Source organism: Macaca fascicularis, chromosome 6, assembly GCF_037993035.2.
Source record: "Macaca fascicularis isolate 582-1 chromosome 6, T2T-MFA8v1.1".
Taxonomy (NCBI): domain Eukaryota; kingdom Metazoa; phylum Chordata; class Mammalia; order Primates; family Cercopithecidae; genus Macaca; species Macaca fascicularis.
Window position 1 is genome coordinate 95290171 of NC_088380.1, and position 27282 is coordinate 95317452.

At 43.1% G+C, this 27282-nt stretch overlaps 1 long non-coding RNA gene across 2 annotated transcripts; it reads right to left on the reverse strand.

Moving 5' to 3' along the window:
- Positions 1-7530: 7530 nt before the first annotated feature.
- On the reverse strand, positions 7531-20220 carry LOC102144455 (uncharacterized). Of its 2 annotated transcripts, XR_012414568.1 has the most exons (8): positions 20150-20220; positions 19898-20065; positions 18902-19016; positions 18120-18238; positions 11943-12050; positions 11303-11371; positions 9261-9427; positions 7531-8396 (listed from the first exon to the last, which is right to left on the reverse strand). It is a non-coding gene; the product is annotated as an uncharacterized lncRNA (long non-coding RNA). The 2 variants fall into 2 exon arrangements; XR_012414569.1 differs by lacking the exon at positions 18120-18238.
- Positions 20221-27282: the final 7062 nt, after the last annotated feature.

Consider the following 27282-nt stretch of genomic DNA (forward strand, 5'->3'; position numbering starts at 1 on the left):
GGGAGGCTGAGGCAGGAGAATGGCATGAGCCCTAGAGACAGAGCTTGCAGTGAGCCGAGATCACGCCACTGCACTCCAGCCTGGGCGACAGAGCGAGACTCCATCTCAAAAAAAAAAAAAAATAAAAGGGATGCTCTGTTACCCAGGTGTTTGCATTGGCACCTCAACCTCCTGGGCTCAAGCAATCCTCTGGCCTCAGCCCCACAAGTAGCTGGGACTACCAGCACATGCCACCACATGCGGCTACTTTTTGTATTTTTTGTAGAGAGGGGATTTTGCCTTGTTGCCCAGGCTGGTCTGGAACTCCTGAGCTCAGTAGTTCACATAACTTGGCCTCCCAAAGTACTGGAATTACAGGGGTGTGCCACCGTGCCCAGTCAAGTTCTATAAAAATTATTAAATAGCAAGATTTGGTGATCTTCTGGGTTGCTGAAGATGTGAAGGTGCTGGGATCAGTGTGCCCAGAAAAGGCATGGAAGCTCCATGTCCCCCAATACCTTGCCTCCTCCATATCTTGTCCTATCTGTCACTTCATCTGGGTATTCATCTATATCCTTTGTAACATCTTTTATAATTAACCAGTAAGCATAAGTAAAATGTTTCCCTGTGTTGTCTAAATTATTGAACCCAAAGTGGGGAGCAGGGGATATTGTAGGAATCCTGATTTATAGCGGGCTGGCCAGAAGCACAGTTCACAACCTAGGACTTGTGATTGGCATTTGAAATAGGGGCCAGTCTTCTGAGATAGAGACCTAAATCTGTGAGATCTGACACTATCTCTAAGTAGACGGTGTCCTAATTGAATTAGAAGACACCCAGTTGGTATGTGCTGGAAAATTGCTTGGTGTGTGGCAAAAATCCTACATGTCTAGTCAAATAAGTGTTATTTTTTATTATTATTATTTATTTTGAGATGGAGTCTTGCTCTGTTTTCCAGGTTGGAGTGCAGTGGTGTAATCTCAACTCCCTACAACTTCTGCCTCCTGGGTTCAAGAGATTCTCCCACCTCAGCCTCCCAAGTAACTGAGATTACAGGTGCCCGTCAACACAACTAGCTAATTTTTATATTTTTAGTAGAGACGGGGTTTCACCATGTTGGCGAGGCTGGTCTTGAACTCCTGACCTCAGGTGATCCACCAGTGTCGGCCTCCCAAAGTGCTGGGATTACAGGCGTGAGCCACTGCGCCTGGCCTGGTCACTTAAGTATTCCGTGTTGAGTGTGAGAGTAGACAGAAAAAAAACTGCTTTTCTTTTCCATTTACCTCTATCATTGCAGTTTTCTAAAAACTTACTTTTATTAACGAGAACATCAAATGCTGCATTATAAGGGGATAGGTTATGTCAGAAGGGGAGATTGGGATATGTTTGCCTCTTTCTGATGCAGTGTGGGAACCACTACTATGAAAGTATTTGGTCATGCAAAAGAAGCAAAGGGAGAGGCTGGGCACAGTGGCTCACGTCTGTAATCCCAGGCGGGTGGATCACTTGAGGTCAGGAGGTGGAGACCAGCCTGGCCAGCATGGTGAAACTCTGTCTCTACTAAAAATACAAAAATTAGCTGGGTGTGGTGGCACATGCCTGTAATCCCAGCTACTTCAGAGGCTGAGGCAGGAGAATCACTTGAACCCAGGAGGTGAAGATTGCAGTGAGCCAAGATTGCACCATTGCACTCCAGCCTGGGCGACAGAGCAAGACTCCGTTTCAAAAAAGAAGCAAAGGGAGAAACATGAGCTGTTTACTCTGAAGAAAGATGAAACAAAAGGGTTCATTTCCAGGTACAGTGGAGACAGAGGCCTAATTTCTGCAGGCCACAGCCTGACTTTCATCTAATATGTGCCCCCCCAAGCTGACATAATACACCCAGCATGTAAATCACATCTTGATTCTGTCTCAATAGTGTCTCTGCCCAGTCACCCAGAAATCCACTATACTAATGAAGTGAAGGATGTGTGGCAAGCCCAGCTCTGCAGTTGGGACACAGCCCTGGCACAGCTCCTGCTGACATGTGCCACTCCTGGAATGCTGGGCCACTCCACCCTCAAGCTAACTTCTGGCTGAACTGGGGTTAACCTGGCTTCAGAAGAGGAGAGGCGTCAGTCCTGGTTTTCACACTTGAACTTTTGATTCAAGAGCAAAAGCCAAAAAATGCAACCTATCCCAAGTAACAGCCAGGATGTTGATGCTGCCAGGCAATTCCTGGCTCACTGGACCACCACCTCCTACTTTCTGGACCAAGAGGATACACCAGAGACCAACCTCCTGTGATTCAGACCTTGGTGACAAATCATCGATCCAGCCAGCTTTCTTCCTTTGCTTAAGTTACTACCAAGTAATGAGCTATGCACTTTGCAGAGTATTAATACTTTTAGACTAGCAAGATGTAAAAGAAATATTGCAGTGTTTATGAAAAATGATGGCCTTGGAGACTGGAAGAACTTTAGAGGAGGTGGGATTTTATTTTTAGTACCATATCTGCTCTAATAAGTTTAATGCTTCATATAGTGAGATTCATCATATTGTCATCTATTGTCATCAAAATTCTGGTGTGATGTTCTTTTTCTATACAGAAGTGTTAAGTGCATAGGATTAAAAATGCTGTGATACGCTGTGACCCAAAAGGGGTATGATCCAGACCCCAAGAGATCTCACACAAGAAAGAATTTGAGGCAAATCCATAGAGTGAAGTGAAAGCCAGCTTATTAAGAAAGTAAAAGGCTGGGCACAGTGGCTCATGCCTGTAATCCTAGCACTTTGGGACGCTGAGGTGGGTGGATTACCTGAGGTCAGGAGTTCAAGACCAGCCTGGTCAAGACAGTGAAACCCCATGTCTATTAAAAATACAAAAAATCAGGTGGGCATGGTGGTGCATGTCTGTAATCCCAGCTACTCAGGAGGCTGAGGCAGGAGAATTAATTGCCTGATCCTGGGAGGCGGACGTTGCAGTGAGCCAAGATCGTGCCACTGCACTCCAGCCTGGGCAACAGAGTAAGGCTGCATCTCAAAAAAAAAAAAAAAAAAGTAAAGGAATAAAAGAATGGCTACTCCATAGAGCAGCCCTGAGGGCTGCTGGTTGCCCATTTTTATGGTTATTTCTTGATGATATGCTAAACAAGGGGTGGATTATTCATAAAAAAACTTCCCCTTTTTACACCATATAGGGTAACTTCCTGACGTCGCCATGGCATTTGTAAACTGTCATGGCTCTGGTGGGAGTGTAGCAGTGAGGACAACCAGAGGTCACTCTCATCACCATCTTGGTGTTGGTGGGATTTAGCCGGCTTCTTTACTGCAACCTGTTTTATCAGCGAGGTCTTTATGACCTGTATCTTGAGCCAACCTCCTATCTCATCCTGTGACTTAGAATGCCTAGCCATCTGGGAATGCAGCCCAGTAGGTTTTAACCTCATTTTACGCAGCTCCTATTCAAGATGAAATTGCTCTGGTTCAAACTCCTCTGACAAGGCCATAGCTGTATACAAGAATAATTCATAATCTAGGTCTGGTGTTGTGGTTCATACCTGTAATTGTAGCACTTAGGGAGACCAAGGCAGAGGACTGGACATAATCCTAGCTACTCTAGAGGCTGAGGCAGGAGCATCACTTGAGCCCAGGAGTTCCAGGCTGCAGTGAGCTAGCCAGACTTGGGGACAGAGCAAGACCCTGTCCCAGAAAAAATAAATAAATAAATAAAAAGGATAATTCTTAATCTATATGGAAAAGTTGACTATGACTTGAAGTAAATAAACGTATTTGTTGCACCCATTAATACAATGTAGTATAGTAAAGATGAGAAAAATCTAAGAATATTGAGAGAATGCACAGTGATGGGTCCTACAATAATAAAGATTGTCTTAAAGTCTTGATTCTGGAACTGGCAATAAAACACTTCATTTGACTTTTATTTCTGTATAATCTATTTATACTACTTTGTATTTAATTGGCTAATTTACTTATTTAAATAGCTCTTTATTTTTAATTGCCAAATAATAATTGTACAGGTATATATTTATAAAGTGTGACATTTCCATATATATATATATATATATGAATGATCAAATCAGGCTAATTAGCATATACATCACCTCAAATATTTATCATTTCTTTGTGGTAAAAATATTAAAAATTCTCTCTTTTAGCTATTTTGAAATACATACAGTACCTTTTTTTTTTTCTTTTCTTCTATTGTTTTATTTATTTATTTATTTATTTATTTATTTATTTATTTTATTATTTTTTTTTTGAGGCGGAGTCTTCACTTTGTCACCCAGGCTGGAGTGCAGTGGCGCCATCTCGGCTCACTGCAAGCTCCGCCTCCAGGGTTCGCGCCATTCTCCTGCCTCAGTCTCCTGAGTAGCTGGGACTACAGGCACCCGCCACCGCGCCCAGCTAATTTTTTGTATTTTAGTAGAGACGGGGTTTCACCGTGTTAGCCAGGATGGTCTCAATCTCCTGACCTCGTGATCCGCCCGCCTCGGCCTCCCAAAGTGCAGGGATTACAGGCGTGAGCCACCGCGCCCGGCCTCTTCTATTGTTTTAAAACACAGAGACAGGGTCTTATTCTGTCGCCCAGGCTGAGTGCAGTGGTGCCATCTCAGCTCACTGTAACTTCCATCTCCCAAGTTCAAGTGATTCTCTTGACTCAGCCTCCCAAGTAGGGCGGGACTACAGGCATGCACCACCATGCCCAGCTAAGTTTTGTATTTGTAGTAGAGACGGGGTTTCACCAGGTTGCTCAGGCTGCTCTTGAACTCCTGACCTCAAGTGATCTGTCCTCTTTGGCCTCCCAAAGTGCTGGCAATTACAGGTGTGAGCCACCACGCCCAGCCTATTTATTTAATTTTGGGAAAGAGTCTTGCTCTGTTGCCCAGGCTGGAGTGCAGTGCCACAATCTTGGCTCACTGCAACCTCCACCTTTCTGGTTCAAGTGATTCTCCTGCCTCAGCCTCCCGAGTAGATGGGATTATAGGCAAATGCCACTTGCCCAGCTGATTTTTGTATTTTTAGCAGAGACAGAGTTTTGCCATGTTGGCCAGGCTGGTCTTGAACTCCCGGCCTCAAGTGATTCAACCACCTTGGCCTCCCAAAGTGCTGGGATTCAGGAGTGAGCCACCACGAATATTTTATGTAAACAATCTGCCTCACAGCCAGTCATTTCCTATATTTTATTGCTGCTATTCTTCTTCTTCTTTTTTTTTTTTATGAAGGAGTCCCGCTCTGTTGCCCAAGCTGGAATGCAGTGGCATAATCTCGGCTCACTGCAACTTCCACCTCCCAGGTTCAAGCAATTCTCCTGCCTCAGCCTCCTGAGTAGCTGGGACTACAAACATGCACCACCATACCCAGCTAATTTTTGTATTTTTAGTAGAGATGGGGTTTCACCATGTTGGCCAGGCACCATGTTGGCCAGACTGATCTTGAACTCCTGACCTCAGGCGATCCACCCACCTCGACCTCCCAAAATGCTGAGATTACAGGCGTGAGCCACCACGCCCAGTCTTATTGCTGCTATTCTTAATGCCACTTCAGAACTTTATTTTCTTTTCTCCTTGACTAATATTACCTAACTATGTATACTGTACCAGAAATGCTCTCAACAGAGTGTGGAAAACATACAGAATCTTGGAGACAGTGAGTGGGCTACCTGGTAAGTACCAGCAGAGATTCTCATAGATGCTCATCATAGGTGCTCAGAGTGGGAACATAAAAGAACAATAATCTTTTATCTTATTCATAATTATATTGATCTTTTCATAACATGAGAGCATATACTTTATATCTGGGACTGTAAGAGATTAATAGCTTTATTTTTATATCTTTTCAATCTAATCCCCAGTTAATTTTTTTTTTTTTTTTTTTTTGAGATGGGTTGTTGTTCTGTTACCCAGGTTGGAGTGCAGTGGTCCAATCTCAGCTCATTGCAGTGGCCCAATCTCAGCTCACTGCAACTTCTGCTTCCCTGGATCAAGCTATCCCCCCACCTCAGCCTCCTGAGCAGCTGGAAATATAGGTGTGTGCTACCACACCTGTCTACTTTTTTTATTTTGGGAGAGATGGGCTGTATTAGTCCATTTTCATACTGCTATAAAGAACTGCCAGATGGCCAGGTGTGGTGGCTCACGCCTGTAATCCCAGCACTTTGGGAGGCTGAGGCAGGCGGATCACTTGAGGTCAGGAGTTTGAGACCAGCCTGGACAACATGACGAAACCCCGTCTCTACTAAAAATACAAAAATTAGCTGGGAGTGATGGCACACACCTGTAGTCCCAGCTATTTGGGAGGCTAAGGCATGAGAATTGCTTGAACCCAGGAGGCAGAGGTTGCAGTGAGCCGAGATCATGCCACTGCATTCCAGCCTGGGTGAGAGTGAGACTTTGTCTCAAAAAAAAAAAAAAAAAAAAAAAAGAGCTGCCCGATGGATCATTTGAGGTCAGGAGTTTGAGACTAGCTTGGCCAACATGGTTAAAACCCCATCTCTACTAAAAATACAAAAATTAGCTGGGTGTGGTGGTACGCACCTGTAGTCCTAGCTGCTCTGTCTCAAAAAAAAAAAAAAAAGTTTGCAATCTTCATGAGCACACTGACTGCAATAATGTTGAACACTGTCAAGCAAAGAAAAGTCATTTTCCCTTCATTTCTTCCAAGTTTGACTTTGAAGGAGACAGAAAGTTTTCTTATTAGGCATTGTTTTTGTTCATGTGCTCAGATACAGCAAGCTAGTAAATCTGTCAGAGAAAAGATTTACATTTCTCAGGAGACTGAACATTCACACCAGCCAGCATTCCCATCAAGGAATATGAATACATAAATGTACATATACTTGAACCTCTACAGTTGCTGTTTCCAGTGTTTTAAGCTTCAGTTCATATGCTCGTTGACATATGAGAGTCTTCCCTTTTGAAAGTCCAAACAGATTGAAAAACAAATTGTGAAATCACAGGACAACACTAAGGAATATTGCATCACTCTCCTCCCTGCCTCAACACCCCCACTTCCATTTTCTGCTCAAAAGATTTCCTAATATCTGAGAGCATCATCAGTGTATGCTGGCATTTAAAAAGGCTGAAATGTTTTTTAAAGCTTCCAAAGCATTTAACCTTAAAAATCATATATGGAACAAATTTACTACCGAAAGTTAATCTCAGATATATTGGTGTCTTTTATTTATTTATTTTTTGACATAGAATCTTGCTCTGTTGTCCAAGCTGGAGGGCAATGGCACGATCATGGCTCATTGCAACTTCGACCTTCTGGGCTCATGAGATTCTCCCTCCTCAGCCTCAAAAGTAGCTGTGACCACAAGCACACACCACTACACTCAGCTAATTTTTTATTTTTTGTAGAGACATAGTTTTGCTATGTTGCACAGGCTGGTCTCAAACTCATGGCCTCAAGCAATCCTTCCACTTCGGCCTCCCAAAGGGCTAGGATTACAGGGCTGAGCCACTATACCAAGCCTGTTTGCGTCTTATTCCATTTGAAGCACAACTGAAAGGAACACTGTTTTGTCATCAAAACAATATTAAGATGGCATTTCTTTTATTTTACATGTTGTTTTTATTATTTTGGTAAGTAGGAAACAAAGAAGTAAAGTTGGTTCTAGTAATGGAGTTGGTTCTAGTAATTTAAAACTAACAGTAAAAGAAAATCACAATGCTGTCAGTTCCAGCTGCCTTTACAGGAAGAACCACCATAAATTCATTCTCATTGGTGGATGCATCGCCAACTAGAGGCAGGCCCAACACAGCTTCTTCTGTCAGAGAGGCCCAAAGCGGAAAATTTCAGATAGATTAGCTGTGTTACAGTCAACGGATACAGCCCCAAACAGAATGCTGTTCACACTGAATTTTGACATTTTACTCAACAAACAGTCATTAGTACCTGCTATATTAGCTATTATTGTTATTACTATTGTCAACTTTGGTCAATATTATATTTCCAATACAGAGATGAGTGCTCAACACATAGAAGGCAATCAGTATGTATTTATTAAATGAATGAGTAGGTGACTTAATCAAGAGATAAGAATTAGTACTTAAAGAAGAGTAATTTTGCCCTTGTTTTACTGTGTAAGAACAGCGCTTAATAACTAGCTATACTTATTTTCTTTCAGAACCTTCTTTGCTAAAACTTTACTTTCCTTCTGTCTCTACTGCTTAGAGTCAGTGAGGCCACACACTCAGGTTCAGGTTGATTTTCTTCCTATTTGTGGATGTCATCTATGTATCTGCCTTTTTAGGCAGTGAAATCATTCCAAAAGTTCTTGTTGACTGCAAGAGCTTGAAGGCTCTTTATTTGTAAGGGGATGAGAATACTGGCATCCATTCTGTCTTCTTTAGTGACTGAAATGTGTGACACTGAACAAGGGCTTTATCCTCGGGTTGCCTCTGTTTATCCATCTGGAAAAAGAGAAGGACAATACTCACTTGTCTGGTATGGAAGTGATTGCCAAAGACTTTGTGATCCCCACAGAGAAGGTGACATTTTAGTTGCTACATATTACAAATGTTTTCCTTTCATTAATTAGGTGTTCAGATACAGATATTGAACAAAAACTAAAAAAGCAGAGATAGTCATATAGATTTTAATAATATGTACATGCCTCCTTTATGTGTTAACTTTACATTTGATTACTATTTTTTTCTTCTTTTGAGACAGAGTTTCACTCTGTCACCCAGGCTGGAGTGCAATGGTGTGATTTTGGCTCACTGCAACCTCCACCTCCCAGGTTCAAGCAATTCTCATGCTTCAGCCTCCCGAGTAGTAGCTGGGACTACAGACATGCACCACCACACCTGGCTAATTTTCTGTATTTTTAGTAGAGAGGGGGTTTTGCCATGTTGGCGAGGCTGGTCTCGAACTCCTAACCTCGTGTGATCCACAAACCTTGGACTCCCAAAGTGCTGGGATTACAGATGTGAGCCACCACGCCTGGCCAACACTTGATTATTCTTTAATCTACAATCACAGAGACCATTTAGTCCAGTATTTCTTAAACAGGTCATGCCTACATTCCCCTGTGTAATTTTTAAGTCTGCACATGCCCTGGCCCCACTTTATTTTCCCCTGGTTAAGAACCAGGGATCAGGACCAATCTCTTTTTTTTTAAGAGGTAGAACACTGAGGGGCAGCTGGTAAGTGTAGCATCAGGACAAAAATCCTTATCTTCTGACATCTTCTGATGGGTTTTGTTCCTGTACAATACGAAATATCAATTTATTTGAATTTATTTGTTTGTATTGATATATTTTAAGGTAACTTACATTTTTTTTTTTTTTCTGGAGACGGAGTTCGCTCTTGTTGCCCAGGCTGGAGTGCAATGGCACGATGTCAGCTCACTGCAGCCTCTGTCTCCCAAGTTCAAGCGATTCTCCTGCCTCAGCCTCCTGAGTCGCTGGGATTACAGGCATGCTCTACCATGCTCGGCTAACTGTGTATTTTTAGTAGAGATAAGGTTTCACCATGTTGGTCAGGCTGGTCTCAAACTCCTGACCTCAGGTAATCTGCCCGCCTCGGCCTCCCAAAGTGCTGGGATTACAAGAATTAGCCACCTTGCCTGGCCAAGCTAACTTTCTATATACACATTGGCAGTAACCATTGAAAACTTGTCTGCTCTGCTTTATAGTTCATAACTATGTTTTCCCTTTCCATTTCTTCTCTAATCTATAAAAGCTTCTGAGAGTCACCCTGGTGGAAATAAATTCAACCTTTCATAAATATTCAAAGCACATGTAACCTGTATTATATTCAGGTATTTATCAATCAGTATCATTCTGCTTTAAAGAATTTTTGTCTTCCTTTCTCTAGTTCTCCAAGTCATTAACTCCTGGAAACAGAAGTCAACATACACATTGTCCTTGGAAAAACAACAACAACAAAATAAAAGCTTATGTACCAGGCAATGTGTTAGACCAGTGGTTCTCAAACTTTAACAATCATCAGAATCACCTGGGGATTAATCACCTAAGTACTTGTTAAAGTACTTAGTCCTGGATCCCATTCCCAGAGTTTCTGATTCAATGGGTCTGGCGTGGTAACAGGAATTTGCATTTTTATCACGTTACCAGGTCATGTCATTTTGAAAAACATTCTTCTGCCTGGTCTAAATTTTAATATTTGCTACTGCTCCAGTAAGTACGTTTTATTATTCCCATTTTCTTTTCTTTTCTTTTCTTTTTCTTTTTTTTGAGATGGAGTCTCACTGTCACCCAGGCTGAAGTGCAGTGGCGCAATCTCGGCTCGCTGCAACCTCTGCCTCCCAGGTTCAAGCGATTCTCCTGCCTCAGTCTCCTGAGTAGCTGGGACTATAGGCACACGCCACCATTCCCGGCTAAGTTTTGTATTTTTAGAGGAGATGGCGTTTCGCCATGTTGGCTAGGCTGGTCTTGAACTTCTAACCTCATGTGATCTGCCCGCCTGGGCCTCCCAAAGTGCTGGGATTACAGGCAGGAGCCACCGTGCCTGGCCTATTATTCCCCTTTCAAAAGAGTCACACAACTAGGAAATAAAAGAGGTAGGATTGAATCCACCTCGATAGTGATTTGGTCTTCCCCTTAGCATACCCTCCCCTTATTTTAGAGTTTCTCTTATATATCATAAGCTCTCAAGAAATGTACACAGGATAGCCGGGTGTGTTGTCAAGCCTGTAGTCCCAGCCACTCGGGAAGCTGAGGCAGGAGGATCACTTGAGCCCAGGAGTTCAAGGCTACAGAAAGCCACGATCTCCATGATCAAGCCACTGCAATCCAGCCTGGGTGGCCCAGTGAGACCCCGACTCTAAAAAACGGAGAGACAGAAATGTACACAGGAGGTCACTGAATTGTTAGACCTGGAGATAGGCTTTTGCCTAGGTTCAATTGTGATATTGGGCAAATTCCATAACCTCCCTCCCAGCACATGCCTCAATTTTCTCATCTGTGAATTGGAAATTCATAGTATTTACTTGTAGTACACATTGTAGTTGACTCCCCAAAATTCAATCTATTCCTCTTCTACCTTATAGCAATCAATGTGGTTCAAGGAATTGCCACAGCTCTGAGAGTAAATTCTAATGAATTCAAATCATTCCAGATAACCCTAATCTTCTGTATGAGCCTTAGTTGATTACACAATAGTATTCCTTCCCACCTCCTAATAGCTACTGTTTAGTAGCTAAGCAACTGACTAAAGTTAAACTGACTAAAGTTAAGCTAACTAAAGTTATAAGGAGGAGAAGGATTTTTTTTTTCACTTTTTTCGTTGTCTGTAGAGGCATTCTCTCTCCTTTGCTCAACATAAATAAGGAGGTAGGGTCTGATGGCCCAACCTGCAGAGAGGGGTTGATGTGAAGAGGAATCCAACACTGGACGTCAGGATGGAGGCAGAACCTGGGGACCTGGAGACAAGGCAGACATACAGGATTCATCAGCCAAACCTGAAGATGCCTTCTCTCTAGACTCTCAGTTATGTGAGCCAAAAAATGCCCCATTGTTTTAGTCAATTGGAGTTTGTTGTTTTTTCCTTCCTGTAACTCATAGTCAAACACTCTGATAACCTATGACAAAGGATTAGTATACAATTAAATGAAGTAATGCATAAAGAGGTTGGGCATACAATAAAGACTTACCTCATGTGGGCTAAAACCACTATCAAGGCAGTTTCTAGGCCCAAGAGCACAAGTGACCTTAAATGCCATTGAAAGCTCCCTTGGAGGTGTTCTCACCAGGAGGATTAGAGAAGCCAAAACCACCAGGTGAGTATCTCTGTCAATGATAGACAACTTGGCTGTAACAGGAAAAGAGTCTAGAATTTATGGGATTATGGAACAACGAATAGAGTTAACTTTAGAAAGGAGATTTACAAAATAAGTAGCAGGTATGGATATTGTTAGTCCGTAGCTGATTAAGGCTCTGATTAAGTGAATTGCCCCAAGCCTCATAGCAGACATGGGCCTCGTCCAGACTTACGGCTCATATTACTTGCAGCGGACGTCTGTTCTCTTGGCAGTCCAGCCGGCCACCTTTTCCTTCAGGGCACTGCTCTCCCACTGCATTACACATGTGACTTGTTTGGGGCTGCCAAAAAATATTTGGTTATCTTTTTTTTTTTCCAGTAAGCTAATACAAAATTATTGTTTCTTCAATAATTACTTTGCATTTATTGTCATTTATTGTCATACATTTCACTCCCAAATGTATCAAAATTAAAGTTTAAAAGGAAGGAAAAAAAGGATAACTAGAAGATACAATTACCTTTTAGTCATAGATAGTTTCATTATGTTATCTTTTAGGGTCTGGAATACACTAACCAGTGTATTAGACAAAAATTTTATGAGAATTGGTTAAAGATATAAGCAAGAAATTTGTTTGGAAAAAAAAAAAAGCCATTATTTTGAGAGTAAATACTAGGGAGGAAGAAGCTTGCAAGCCACCCAAATATGGCCTGGACTCTGGTGTGTGTGTGTATGTTGGGGAGTGTCTTGGTGGTGGACTCTGGCGTGTGTGTGTATGTTGGGGAGTGTCTTGGTGGTGGACTCTGGTGTGTGTGTGTATGTTGGGGAGTGTCTTGGTGGTGGACTCTGGTGTGTGTGTGTATGTTGGGGAGTGTCTTGGTGGTGGACTCTGGCGTGTGTGTGTGTGCTGGGGAGTGTCTTAGTGGTGGACTCTGGTGTGTGTATGTATGTTGGGGAGTGTCTTGGTGGTGGACTCTGGCGTGTGTGTGTGTGTGTGTGTTGGGGAGTGTCTTAGTGGTGGACTCTGGCGTGTGTGTGTGTGCTGGGGAGTGTCTTGGTGGTGGACTCTGGTGTGTGTGTGTGTGCTGGGGAGTGTCTTAGTGGTGGACTCTGGTGTGTGTATGTATGTTGGGGAGTGTCTTGGTGGTGGACTCTGGTGTGTGTGTGTGTGTGTGTGTTGGGGAGTGTCTTAGTGGTGGACTCTGGCGTGTGTGTGTGTGTGTGTGCTGGGGAGTGTCTTAGTGGTGGACTCTGGCGTGTGTGTGTGTGCTGGGGAGTGTCTTGGTGGTGGACTCTGGCGTGTGCGTGTATGTTGGGGAGTGTCTTGGTGGTGGACTCTGGCGTGTGTGTGTGTGCTGGGGAGTGTCTTGGTGGTGGACACTGGTGTGTGTGTGCTGGGGAGTGTCTTGGTGGTGGACTCTGGCGTGTGTGTGTGTGTGTGTGTGTTGGGGAGTGTCTTAGTGGTGGACTCTGGCGTGTGTGTGTGTGTGTGTGTTGGGGAGTGTCTTAGTGGTGGACTCTGGCGTGTGTGTGTGTGCTGGGGAGTGTCTTAGTGGTGGACTCTGGTGTGTGTATGTATGTTGGGGAGTGTCTTGGTGGTGGACTCTGGCGTGTGTGTGTGTGTGTGTGTGTGTGCTGGGGAGTGTCTTGGTGGTGGACTCTGGCGTGTGCATGTATGTTGGGGAGTGTCTTGGTGGTGGACTCTGGCGTGTGCGTGTATGTTGGGGAGTGTCTTGGTGGTGGACTCTGGCGTGTGTGTGTGTGCTGGGGAGTGTCTTGGTGGTGGACACTGGTGTGTGTGTGCTGGGGAGTGTCTTGGTGGTGGACTCTGGCGTGTGTGTGCATGTTGGGGAGTGTCTTGGTGGTGGACTCTGGCGTGTGTGTGTGTGCTGGGGAGTGTCTTGGTGGTGGACACTGGTGTGTGTGTGCTGGGGAGTGTCTTAGTGGTGGACTCTGGTGTGTGTGTGCGTGCTGGGGAGTGTCTTGGTGGCGATGTTGTGTCATTGCTTCATTTTTGGCACTCAGTCACTACTCAAGAAAACCAGATTGAAAATTTGGAATCTGCGCTTCAGTGGATTGAAACTGGCCTCCAGTCACTAAGGAAAAAATCAAAACAAAACACACAAGAATTTAGAGACAATATTTTTCTGCCAAAAAATAATTTTTCCTTGATGCTATTTCTTATTTGGGTCAATACTCCAATGGAAAAACTAGATAGATTGGTCAAGAGTTCAATATAATTTTCTGTGACATTTGAACTAAAGTAACATCATAAAAACGTAAACACAGGAAATTGCATCCTCTCCTGCCTATGTATGTGTGACTATTTGTCTCTCTTAAAAGAAAGTAGAAGAGAATTAATTGAATGGTATTCTGTTTTATTTGAAACGTTAAGTCTCAAACTAATTTATTTATTCAATAAATATTTATTAAGCACCTATTACATGCCGGTACTATATGCCATGTTTAGATGCTTGGGATACATTAATGAGCAAAACAAAACCAGTAGCAAACTTGAATATGCAGATAAGGGTTTAAACTATTGTTGGCATGGGCCAGGCGCAATGGATCACGTCTGTAATCCTAGTACTTTGGGAGGCTAAGGTGCGAGGATCACTTGAGGTCAGAAGTTTGAGATCAACCTGGGCAACATAGTGAGACCCTCATCTCTAAAGAAAAAAGAAAAAATATTATTGTTGGCACAGTCATAGAAATGGGAACAGTAGACACTGGGGAATACAAGAGTGGGGAAGGGAGTGAGGTAAGGGTTGAAAAAAACTATCTGTTGGGTACTATACTGACTACCTGAATAACAGATTTGATTCATGTATACTCCAAACCTCAGCATCATGCAGTATATCCGGGTAACAAACGTGCACGTGTATCCCCTGATTCTAAAATAAAAGTTCAAATAATAGAAATAAAATAAAAATCACTGGACTTCTGAGACTCATTTGTGAACCAATTTATTTTCTTGCTATTATTGCTATCATATTTCTTGGCTAAACAGCTGTTATAACTGCCTCAATTTTGAAAATATCAGGGGTTTTTTGTTTGTTTGTTTTTGAGATGGAGTTTTGCTCTGTCACCCAGGCTGGAGTGCAATTGCATGATCTCAGCTCACTGCAACCTCCGCCTCCCAGGTTTAAGCAATTCTCCTGCCCCAGCCTCCCAAGTAGCTGGAATTACAGGTACATGACAACACGCCTGGCTAATTTTTTGTATTTTTTGTATTTTTGGTAGAGATGAGGTTTCACCATGTTGGCCAGGCTGGTCTTGAACTCCCGACCTCCAATGATCTGCCCGCCTCAGCCTCCCAAAGTGCTGTGATTACAGGCATGAGCCACCACTCCCGGCCTCAAAATATCAATTAGAATCTAGCTGCCTGCCCTTTGTTGGGCCAAATGATACCATAGGTAAGGAGAACTGGGAAACTTAGAGGAGGTTACACAGATCTTTACAAAAACAGAGGGGCTGACTCTGGGATAATATGGAGGATACTGGGGAAGAAAAGTATTATTCAAGTGAGGAGGAATCTACATAAAAGAAGAGATTGGGATTTCTTCTCTTTCTTTCTTTCTTTCTTTCTTTTTTTTTTTTTTTTGAGACAGAGTCTCACCTAGGCTGGAGTGCAGTGGCGTGATCTCAGCTTGCTGCAACCTGCGCCCTGCCAGGTTCAAGCAATTCTCCTGCCTCAGCCTCCTGCATAGCTGGGATATAGGCAGAGTCTCCCTTTGTTGCCCAGGCTGGTCTCAAATTCCTGGACTCAAGCAATCCACCCACCTTGACCTCTCAAAGAGCTGGGATTATATGCATGGGCCACCGTAACTAGCCTAGTTTTCTGTTTTTTGTTGGTCAAATGATGATAGGCGAGGAGAACTGGGGAAACTTACAAGTTACACTGATCTTTATGAAAACAGGTGGGCCAACTCTGGGATAATTCAAGTCACAACTCTTCTGTGGGGTGATTAGATTACTTGCTCAACATTACACAGCTCTTCAGCCATTCTTGGATGAATCTTTTGGGCATGGACCACTAGAGGAATAATAGATGCTCTATCATTAGGGATTCTGATCTATTCTGAAGAGAACAAAGAGCCTTTTACTCTCAGAATCGATTCTCAGGACCTCTACCTAGTTCAGAAGAGGCCTCCTCTGGTTAAGAGACCACATGCTGGCAGGGTGCGGTGTTCACGCCTGTAATCCTAACGCATTAAGAGACCAAGGCAGGAGAATTGCTCAAGCCTAGGATTTCAAAGACCAGTCTGGCCAACAGAGTGAGACTCTTATCTACAAAAAAAAAATTGAAAATTAGCTGGGTGTGGTGGTGTGCCCCAGTGCCACACCTGTAGTCCCTACCTTGGGAGGTCGAGGCTGCAGTGAGCTGTGATCAAACCACCACTCTCCAGCCTGGGCAACAGAGCAAGACCCTGTCTCAAAACAAAACAAAACAAAACAAAAACCCAAACATATGTAAGCATATTCATCTACAAAAAAATTGTTTTAAAAGTAAAAAATAAAAATAAACAACAACAACAAAAAGAAAGCAACCAAGAGACCACATGTGTTCTGAGGTCCTGAGGTACTGCAGAGTCTCCAGACCCACCTAAGAGCAGAAACTTTTAGTCTATTGGAAAATCTAATTACAGAAGGAAACAAGTACCTTGGTGCTTTTGTCTTTGCTTGCAAATACAACAAAAAATTAATGGTAACGCCCTTAGTTTATTCTTTTCTTTTCTTTTCTTTTTTGAGACAGAGTCTCACTCTGTTGATCAGACTGGAGTGCAGTGGCACGATCTCAACTCACTGCAGCCTCCGCCTCTTGGGTTCCAGCAATTCTCCTGCCTCAGCCTCCCAGGTAGCTAGAATTACAGGCGTGTACCACCATGCCCAGCTGATTTTTGTATTTTTAGTAGAGACGGGGTTTCACCATGTTGGCCAGGCTGGCCTATGAACTCCTGACCTCAGGTGATCAGCCTGCTTTGGCCTCCCAAAGTGCTAGGATTACAGGCGTGAGCCACCGTGCTGTCCATAATTTCTTTCTCTTCCTTTTTCTGCTTCTTTCTTCCCTTCCTTTCTCCCTTCTTCTCACCCTTCTTTCTTTCCTTCCTCCATCCTTTCTTCCTTCCCTCCTTCTTTCTTTTCCTGTATCTATTCAACAAACAAGTATTTAGAGCAGGAGTCTTCAATCTTTTGGCTTCCCTGGGCCACATAGAAGAATTGTCTTGGGCCACACATAAAATACACTAACACTAACAATAGCTGATGGACTAAAACACATACACACAAATCTTATAATGTTTTAAGAAAGTGTACAAATTTGTGTTTGGCTGCATTCAAAGCCATCCTGGGCCACATGTGGCCCGTGGGCCTTGGGTTGGACAAACTTGATTTAGAGGTGCTTTATGCAAGGCCAGGTGCTAGATGCTGGGGTTGCATGGTGAACAGAGGAAGGTCCCTGCCCCGAGAGACAGAGTGTAATTCCCTTATGATGTGGAACACATGAGCCATGAGGTCAGGAGCTGTGGGGTCTTGTTCGCCACTCTATCCTTACTCCTTCCTAGCACAGCACATGGCAATAAGTACATGCTTAGAAATATGTTGAGTGAGTGAATACAAGTTGAGTGCTGCTTCACTGAGTAAGGGGTGCTCTTGAAGTCCCTCAGCTGGGAAACGCCACCCTGAAGACTGCCCAAGTTCCCCTCAGGATAAACAGAACCAGTGTACATTCGGATCTTAAGAGTGGTCATCCGGAATACATACGTTATGAAAAAGTAAGGCTATTCAGGTTCAGTAATGATACACTTGGTTTGCAAATAACACATGTTCGTTTTCATGTTGCTAAAGACTCCTTGCTAGGAAACGAAACACTTGTAATTTAATATGCAATGTTCTCAAGAGTCTGAGGCCAAACCACCTCAAGCTGTGAATGCCTTGGCTCTGAAGAGCCAGTCAGGGTCAGGGCAGGGCAGCACTTGGCCTGATGCTCCTCCAGAATAAACCAAACAGCCACAGGAAGTGGTTTCCGTGATTCAGTAGGTGGCACACTTCCTTTTGAGTCAGAACTGAATCACAGCTGTGAGAGGCGAAAAAGACCTATTTCTTTATCCCATACTTTTTCCCTTTTCCCAGTGGTAAATTTATCACGGACTGTCGTATAATGTATCCTGTTTAGTTTAGCGTATTTAAGCAAACAAAAAAAATTTGGCAAATCAACTATGGGGAAGCAAGAAAGGAGGAGGAAACACGGCCGACTGAAATGAATCCAAGTGTCATTATGTCGTCACAGGGCCATATTCTCAGAGGTGATTGAAAGAAATGCCACAGTGATTTTGCTGGGGTCATTCAGGCCCCTGGTTCTCTCAACTGGAACCTGACCCATTTCCAGTGAAAGCAGTTAGATCACACTTACATAAACTGTGTTGCTTCAAATGGGCCTGCCCTCCTCTTCACTCAGTGACCCTGGCTTGCTCCTTGGCATGTCTGCTGGAAGGCCATTCTCTGTCTGTCCCAGGCATGGCCCTAGTTCAGCTGCGGGTGAAATGATCCTGTTCTGAATGTACTGAATGCTGCTGGCAATGCTGGAAATTGTTGTGAGGCTTAAGGAAAAACCCCATAGATATCAACAAGTCATAAAAACAGGCGTATTTTCTCTTCGTCTCTTTCCCACTGTGTGTTTTATTCTTCAATATGAACAGTTCTGGGAATGTAAATGTATTTAACAATATTTTCCTCTGATGAACTAGATTTTAGTATAATTTGTGGCTTCCTTCCATACCAATTTGTTCATATTGATAGCATGCTTCAGAACAAAGCTTCAGAGACTCAGGCTATACATCCTACAACACTCTTGGAAAACCAATAATCAGACTGGAACCAGAAATGTTATTGCCATGTTAATATTTCATTTTCCTTCTGTGAAATAGTCCACTAAGGTAAAGAACACAAGATTCAAAGTCACATAGACCCATGTACACATTCAATCTACACAAAAGTTTGTGGAGCTGTGTGATCTTCAATAGGTCTCTTAACCTCTCTGAGCCATAATTTCCTCAGTCTAAAAACTGGGATAATAACATAAGGCCAACATTACAGTGAGAACTAAATAAAACTTTTACATAGTGTCTAGGACAGCTCCTAGCTCATATTTAGTGTTTAAAATAAGCTTCTGACCTTTCTCTTTATTTACAATACCTTTCCATTGGGAGATAAGGACAGCATTTGGACACAACTGTACGGGCACGCTAAGTCTCATCCTTCCAAAGATGTCAGTCATATTCAGCTCCTTTGGCAGTTTCATCAACAGCACCTGTAGCACATGTGATATCAAACAGCAAGTCAGGTTCCTTAATAAAGCAGTAAAGAAGGTCAGCCAGGATGTAGGCTTTAAAACCAAGGCCAGCTCCTCTGGGCAGGACAGTTGTGGCTGATGGATGACAGTCAAATGTAATGGGAGTCCTCATTTGACATATTGAAGGGAGCACCTCAAGGATGGGCAGGGAAAAGAACCATCAACAGTACTCACCACCAAAGCAGCAGTGAGTGCCCAGGTCAAACTGGACAAGGGCTGGCAGACAGGTGGAAATGCAAATACATCGTTAGATTTGAAAAGCCCTTTGGCAGGGCGCGGTGGCTCACGCCTGTAATCCCAGCACTTCAGGAGGCTGAGGTGGGTGGATCACGAGGTCAGGAGATCGAGACCATCCTGGCTAACAAGGTGAAACCCTGTCTCTACTAAAAATACAAAAAATTAGCCAGGTGTGGTGGCGGGCGCCTGTAGTCCCAACTACTCAGGAGGCTGAGGCAGGAGAATTGCGTGAAACCGGGAGACGGAGCTTGCAGTGAACCGAGATCGCGCCACTGCACTCCAACCTGGGTGACAGAGCGAAACTCTGTCTCAAAAAAAAAAAAAAGAAAAGTCCTTTTAAAATGTCCATCCTCCCATAGCCCTTAGAAGCCTCCCATGTCCCCCTACTTCCTCCCAAATGGCATATAAAAAGGGTGATGGCTTTTAGACAAAGGCAGTGGTATTCCCCAAACAGTTACGGTCCAGAACATCATCTTGTATATATCTGTCTTAGAGCTATCCCATTGTGTATGGGGGTTTCCTGATTACTTGACAAACTCTTCTGCTAGACAAACTCCTGAAGACAAGGAGTGGGTCTTATTCATCCTTTAGCCAAACCTTACCTGTAGCTCAGCATGTAGCCCGTGGTAGATGCTCAACCAGTTTTGTTAACGTGAGAGAAATACAAGAAAGCCAAGTCAGAAATACCAATGATGCTGTTAGAAAACTTCAAAGAGGAATTGGTGGTCTCTGGTGCCAAGGTCCCATAAGAGTTCCAGCTGGGTGAGCTTCTTGTGAGGAAAGGAGCCAGAAGTCAGAACCCATAGTGTGACAATATGAGAGAAAAGAGGATGAAAGCTGTTTTAAAATTGCACCTGTCTAAGGCAATCCAAGCTTGACACATGATTTCTGGAGGTCTGGGCATTGTCTGAGTGGAGTGTTGATTGTATGTCTCCTGGAGGCTTCTGTTTAAATAACTGCCAGAGCAGGATGACTCAGCAGCCGGAGGATGAGATGCTCTTGATCTGCCTCCCTCTTTAAGTGACAAATCATATTGCCCTGGGTGTCTATGGCAATCTCTGATATGACACTCCTTCCTGCCAGCCCATCAGCCAGGGTGGCAAGTCACAGTTACTAATCTGGAGACTGACCAAAATTGCTGACAGGCATGATTCCATGCTCTAAGTGTGGAGAATGATCTTTAAAATGAACTCTTATCAATAGATTTTTGTTTCTTTTTCTTTTATTTTTTATTTTTTATTTATTTATTTTTTTTGAGACCGGTCTCACTTTGTAGCCAGGCTGGAGTGTAGTGGTGTGATCTCGGCTCACTGCAACCTCCACCTCCCGGGTTCAAGTGATGCTGCTGCCTCAGCCTCCCGAGTAGCTGGGACTACAGGCACATGTCACCATGCCCAGCTAATTTTTGCAATTTTAGTAGAGACGTGGTTTCACCATGTTGCCCAGGCTTCTCCTAAACTCCTTACTTCAGGTGATCCACCCACCTCAGCCTCCCAAAGTGCTGGGATTACAGGCGTGAGCTACCACGCCTGGCCTAGATTTTGTTTCTGAGACTGAGTCTCACTCTGTTGCCCAGGCTGGAGTGCAGTGGTGTGATCTTGGCTCAATGCAACCTCTGCCTCTTGAGTTCAAGCGATTCCCTTGCTTCAGCTTCCTGGGTACCTGGGATTACAGGCACCCACCACCACACCTGGCTATTTGTATTTTTAGTAAAAACGGACTTTCGCCATGTTGGCCAGGCTGGTCTCAAACTGCTGCCCTCAAGTGATCCGCTCGCCTCGGCCTCCGAAAGTGCTGGGATTCTAGGTGTGAGCCATGGCACTCAGCCTTGTTTCTGAAATTTAGAGACTGATTTTACATTTCTAGTCTGTCTCCGTATGAAAGACTCTATGTCGTCTTCAGGATAAAGTCTAAATTCAGTATCCTGGCCATTAGAGTCCTATAGGAACTTATCTATACCTACCTTCCTAGAAGAATAGAATCTTAATTTGTTTTGCTTTTTCTCCTACTTGATATTGGCTTATTTCTGCTTGTTTCTTTGTTTTTGTTCCTGGCAGATAAATGGTGACAAGACAAAGCTTTAAGAACATGGCCTAGAGGCCAGGTGTGGTGACTCACTCCTATAATCCCAGTACTTTAGGAGGCTGAGGCACGCAGATCACTTGAGGTCAGGAGTTGGAGACTAGCCTGACCTAATATGGTGAAACCCCATCTCTACAAAAAATCCAGTTGTGTTGGTGCACTCCTGTAATCCCAGCTACTCAGAGGCTGAGGCAGTAGAATCGCTTGAACCTGGGAGACGGAGGTTGCAGAGAGCCCAGAACACCCCACTGCACTCTAGCCTGGGTGACAGAGGGAGACTGCTTCTGAAAGGAGAAGAAAGGGAAGGGGAAGGGGAAGAAGGGGAAGGGGAAGAAGCGGTAAGGGAAGGGGGAAAAAAGAAAAGAGAAAAGTGGCCTAGGAGGAAATCCTACCTAGTAGCTATTTCCTGAGAATTGCAGAAGTTACCATTATTAAAATGTAGTAGGCTGGGTATGGTGGCTCACACCTATAATTCTAGCACTTTGGGAGGCCGAGGTGGGAAGATCTCTTGAGCTCAGGAGTTTAAGACCAGCTCAGGCAAGAGTGACACCTCTGTCCTTACAAAAATATCAAAAAATTAGCTGGACATGGTGGTGTACACCTGTGTTCCCAGCTATTTGGGAGGCTGAGGCTAGAGGGTGACTTAAGCCCAGGAGATGGAGGCTGTGGTGAGCCATGATCATACCACTGCACTCCAGCCTGGGTGACAGAAAGAGACCCTATCTCAATATAAATAAATAAATAAATAAATAAATAATTTAGTAGCACAGCACTTTCATGTTGGCCATTAAAAAGCAGTATTCTCTAGATTTTTTTGTTTGATAAATGTTGGTCGACTTTCAAGTAGGGATTCAAGGATAGCTTAGATACAAGAATCAAAAACTATCCCTGTAGGAACAGAAAACTTAAATTTGTGACTTGGACTAGCTGCTCTGTGCTACGCCTGAAATGAGCTAAATAGGTTTCTAACTTTTTCGTTTGTTTGAGACAGAGTCTCGCTCTGTCATTCAGGCTGGAATGCAGTGGCACGATCTCGGCTCACTGACTCCCAGGTTCAAGCGATTCTCCTGCCTCAGTCTCCCGAGTAGCTGGGATTACAGGTGCATACTGCCACACCTGGCTAATTTTGTATACTTTTTGGTAGACATGGGGGTTTCACCATGTTGGCCAGGCTGGCCACTTCCGACCTCAAGTGATCTGCCTGCCTTGGTTTCCCAAAGTGCTGGGATTACAGGCTTGTACCACCACACCCAGCTGGTCTCTAGCATATTTTTAAGCATTATAAATGCTTTAATTTGTCTGCAGGGATGATTCAAATTTCAGATTATGTTTTTGCAACCCCTGGTTCAGATCAAGGGAATGACCATCCACACTACCCACAACCCCACTATTCACCTCTACACCATCCTTCCTACTCACCGCAAACCATTCTCTAACAGGAATTTCCTCGGCTACATCAGTATTGTCTCTGGCGAACAAGGACTTTGGGTCACACGTTTTGTGTTTCCTCGGAGTTTAGTTCAGTGGGTCCTGTCCATGCTGTGGTGCTTAACACCGTTGATTTGATTTGACTTTGAAAGAAGAGCTCTCCACTTACCTCCAATCTCTGCAGATTCCACTCAAGGATAATTGTGAATTATGGTTTTTTTATTTACCCCCCAGAGTTTTCATTGTTAGCCTAATTATTATTTGCAATATTAATTTCTTTTGGCAGGCAGTAGCAATTTAACAAATCTCTTTTGGAGCCCAGAGAGAAGTGTTTCCATTTGAGATAAATGTTTGGGTAACAACAATGAAGAGAAAATATTCAGACTTTTTGTGATTCTAATTCACTTGCAAGTTTTACTTCTTCTGCTTTGAGATTTTCTGTAGCTATGAGTCCTTAGGAAATCCACTTTGGTTTCCTTATAATAATTTTAAACAGTATTTTAAAATGAAACAAAGTAAAACAACATGTTGTTTCATCAGTTTATTGTAGACATGTAAAAATACATATATAAGACCAAGCGCAGTGGCTCACACCATTACACTCCAGTCTGGACAATAGAGTGAGACTCCATTTCAAAACAAACAAACAAACAAACAACAAACCGTAGATAAGCACACAGAAGAAACTCTGAAACATCTATAATCTCACAACCAAGCAATAATAATGGTAGATATTCTGGAGTACACACACTTTACAAAGTTGTTTGTTTGTTTGTTTTTGGAGTTGGAGGTGAGGAGGGGTTGAGAAGGTGAAGTTGGAGGTGAGGTCTTTGTTGTTGTTGTTGCTGTTGTTGTTTGAAGCAGGGTCTCACTCTGTGGCCCAGGCTGGAGTGCAGGCCGCTATCTGGGTTCACTGCAGCCTCGTCCTTCTTGGGCTCAAGTGATCCTCCCATTTCAGCCTCCTGAGTAGCTGAGTAGCTGGGACTACAGGTGTGTGCCACCACGTTCAGCTGAAATTTTTTTTTTCTTGTATTTTGTAGAGATGGGGTTTCATAATGTTGCCTAGGCTGGTCTTGAATTCCTGAGCTCAAGCGATCTGCCCGCCTCAGCTTCCCAAAGTGCTGGCATTACAGGAGTGTGTCACTGTGCCCAGCCATTAGAGTTTTACCTTGTGTAAGGAATACTGATCATGCTAGTTTGTTACCTACTTTTCAAATTTAATAATAGATGGCATACCCTTTTCTATAGTGATTTAATTGCTCTAACAATTTTTTTTGCTGTAACAATTTATTCTTTTATGGCTTCATAATATATTTAACCAAACCTTATATTTCCCATTACTATATAATGCTACAAAGACACTTTTGTAAATGAATATTTATCTGAATATCCTATTCAACCCTAAAGGTAGGCTTCTTGAATTGAATGTCATGATATTTCTGAAGCTTTTTTTTTTTTTTTTTTTTTTTTTTTTAGTAGATGGTGGCCGGGCACTGTGGCTCCTACCTATAATCCCAGCAGTTTAGGAGGCCAAGCGGGGCAGATTACTTGAAGTCAGCAGTTTGAGACCAGCCTGGCCAATATGACAAAACTCCATCTCTACTAACAATATGGAGAAAAAAAAAAGATCATAACATTTATCTTTAGAAAATTTGTATCAACTTGGCCGTGATACAAATGTGATACAACTTGGCCGTGATACAACTTGGCCGTGAGCACAATGGCTCACTCCTGTAATCCCAGCACTTTGGAGGCTGAAGCCGGCGGATCACATGAGGTTGGGAGTTGAAGACCAGCCTGACCAACATAGAGAAACCCTGTCTCTACTAAAAATACAAAAATTAACCACGTGTGGTGGCGCATGCCTGTAATCCCAGCTGCTTGGGAGGCTGAGGCAGAAAAGTTTCTTGAACTGGGGAGGCAGAGGTTGTGGTGAGCTGAGATCGTGCCATTGCACTCCAACCTGGGCAACAAGGGCGAAATTCCATCTCAAAAAAAAAAAAAAAAAAATTTGGATCAACATATACTACTATGAGTGCTACAGATTTTTAGAATCACCATGATAATCTCTCTCTGCACCAAATACCATGTGTGTCTGTGTGTGTGTGAATTAGCAAATATTTATTGTGCACCTCCTAAGTTCTAGGCACAGGAAGAGTGAACAAGGTAGATAACTTACTTTTATTTTTAAATTTTTAATTAATTAATTACTTGTTTTTGAGACAAGTTCTGGCTCTGTCACCCAGACTGGAGTGCAACCTCTGCCTGCCAAGTTCAATCAATTCTCGGGCCTCGGTCTCCCAAGTAGCTGAGACTACAGACGCCCGCCACCACACCCGGTTAATTTTTGTATTTTTAGTAGAAATGGAGTTTCCCCATGTTGTCTAGACCGATCTCAAACTCCTGACCACAAGTAATCAGCGCGCCTTGGCCTCCCAAAGTACTGGGATTACAGGCATGAGCCACCGTGCCTGGCCTATTTTTATTTTTTTATTTTAAGACTAGTCAAGTGCACTAGTGAGAAGCGGGGAAAAGTAGAACAGAGAACTTGAATCTTATTGATGGAATTGTGCAATGAACAAATTATCTAATTTCAGGCTGAGTTATATGCTATGAAGAAGAGTAAAGCAGTATGTGTATGCATTTGTGTGAAACTGCATTGGGGAGTGGGTTATCATTTTTTTTTAATTTTTAAAATAATGTACTATTTTTATTTTATTTTATCTCAACAGTTTTTGAGAAACAAGTGGTTTTTGGTTACATGGATAAGTTCTTTAGTGGTGATTTCTGAGATTTTGGTGCACCCATCACCTGAGCACTGTGCACTGTACCCAATGTGTAGTCTTTTATTTCTCACCTCCCTCCCACCCTTCCCCCCAAGTCCCCAAAGTTCATCATATCATTCTTATGCCTTTGCATACTCATAGCTTACCTCCCACTTAGGCGTGAGAACATATGATGTTTAGTTTTCCATTCCTGAGTTCCTTCACTTAGAATAATCATCTCCAGTTCCATCTAGGTTGCTGTGAATGCCATTATTTTATTCCTTTTTATGGTTGAGTAGTATTCCGTGATGTATATATACCACATTTTCTTTGTCCAGTCATTGGTTTATAGGCATTTTGGCTGATTCTACATCTTTGCAATTGTGACTTATGCTGCTATAAACACATGTGTACAAGTGTCTTTTTTATATAATGACTTATTTTCCTTTGGGTAGATACCTAGTAGTGGGATTGCTGGATCAAATGGTAGTTCTACTTAGTTCTTTAAGGAACTGCTTTCCATAGTGGTTGTACTAGTTTACATCCCCACCAGCAGTGTAAAAATGTTCCCTTTTCACCACATCCCATCCAGGTCAACATTTTCTTTTCTTTCTTTTTTTTTTTTTTTTTTTTTTTTTACAGATAGGGTCTCACTTTGTTGGCCATGCTGGTCTCAAACTTCTGAGTTCAAGTGATCTGCCCACCTTAGCCTCCCAAAGTGCTGGGATTCGGGGCATGAGCCACCACACCTGGCCCAACATCTATTATTTATGTTTATTTTTATTTATTTTTATTTTATTTTATTTGAGACGGAGTTTTGCTCTTGTAGCCCAGGCTGGAGTGCAATGGCGCCATCTCAGCTCACCGCAACTTCTGCCTCCCAGGTTCAAGCAATTCTCCTGCCTCAGCCCCCGAGTAACTGGGATTACAAGCATGAGTCACCACGCCTGGCTAATTGTGTGTTTTTAGTAGAGACGGAATTTCTCCATGTTGGTCAGGCTGGTCTCGAACTCTTGACCTCAGGTGATCCACCCTCTTTGGCCTCCCAAAGTGTTGAGATTACAGGTATGAGCCACCAAGCCCAGCCTCTTTTTTTTTTATTTTTAAATTATGGCTATTTTTACGGGAGTAAGGTGGTATACCATTGTGGTTTTAATTTGCATTTCTCTGTAATTAGTGAGGTTGCGCATTTTTTTCATTTTTTTCAGATGTTTGTCGGCCATTTATATATCTTCTTTTTTTTGTTTTTTTGAGACGGAGTTTTGCTTTTGTTACCCAGGCCGGAGTGCAATGGCATGATGTCAGCTCACCACAACCTCCGCCTCCCGGGTTCAAGCAATTCTCCTGTCTCAGCCCCCCGAGTAGCTGGGACTACAGGCATGCACCACCACGCTGGGCTAATTTTGTGTTTTTAGAAGAAGCAGTGTCTTTCCATGTTGGTCAGGCTGGTCTCGAACTCCCAATCTGAGGTGACCTACCCACCTTGGCCTCCCAAAGTACTGGGATTACAGGCATGAGCCACCATGCCCGGCCAGCCATTTATATATCTTCTTTTGGGAATTGTCTATTCATGTCCTGTGCCCACTTTTTGATAGGATTATTTGTTTTTTCTTGCTGGTTAGTTTGAGTTCTTTACAGAGTCTGGATATTAGTCCTTGGTGGAATGCATAGTTTGTGAAGATTTTCTCCCACTCTGGATTGTCTGTTTACTC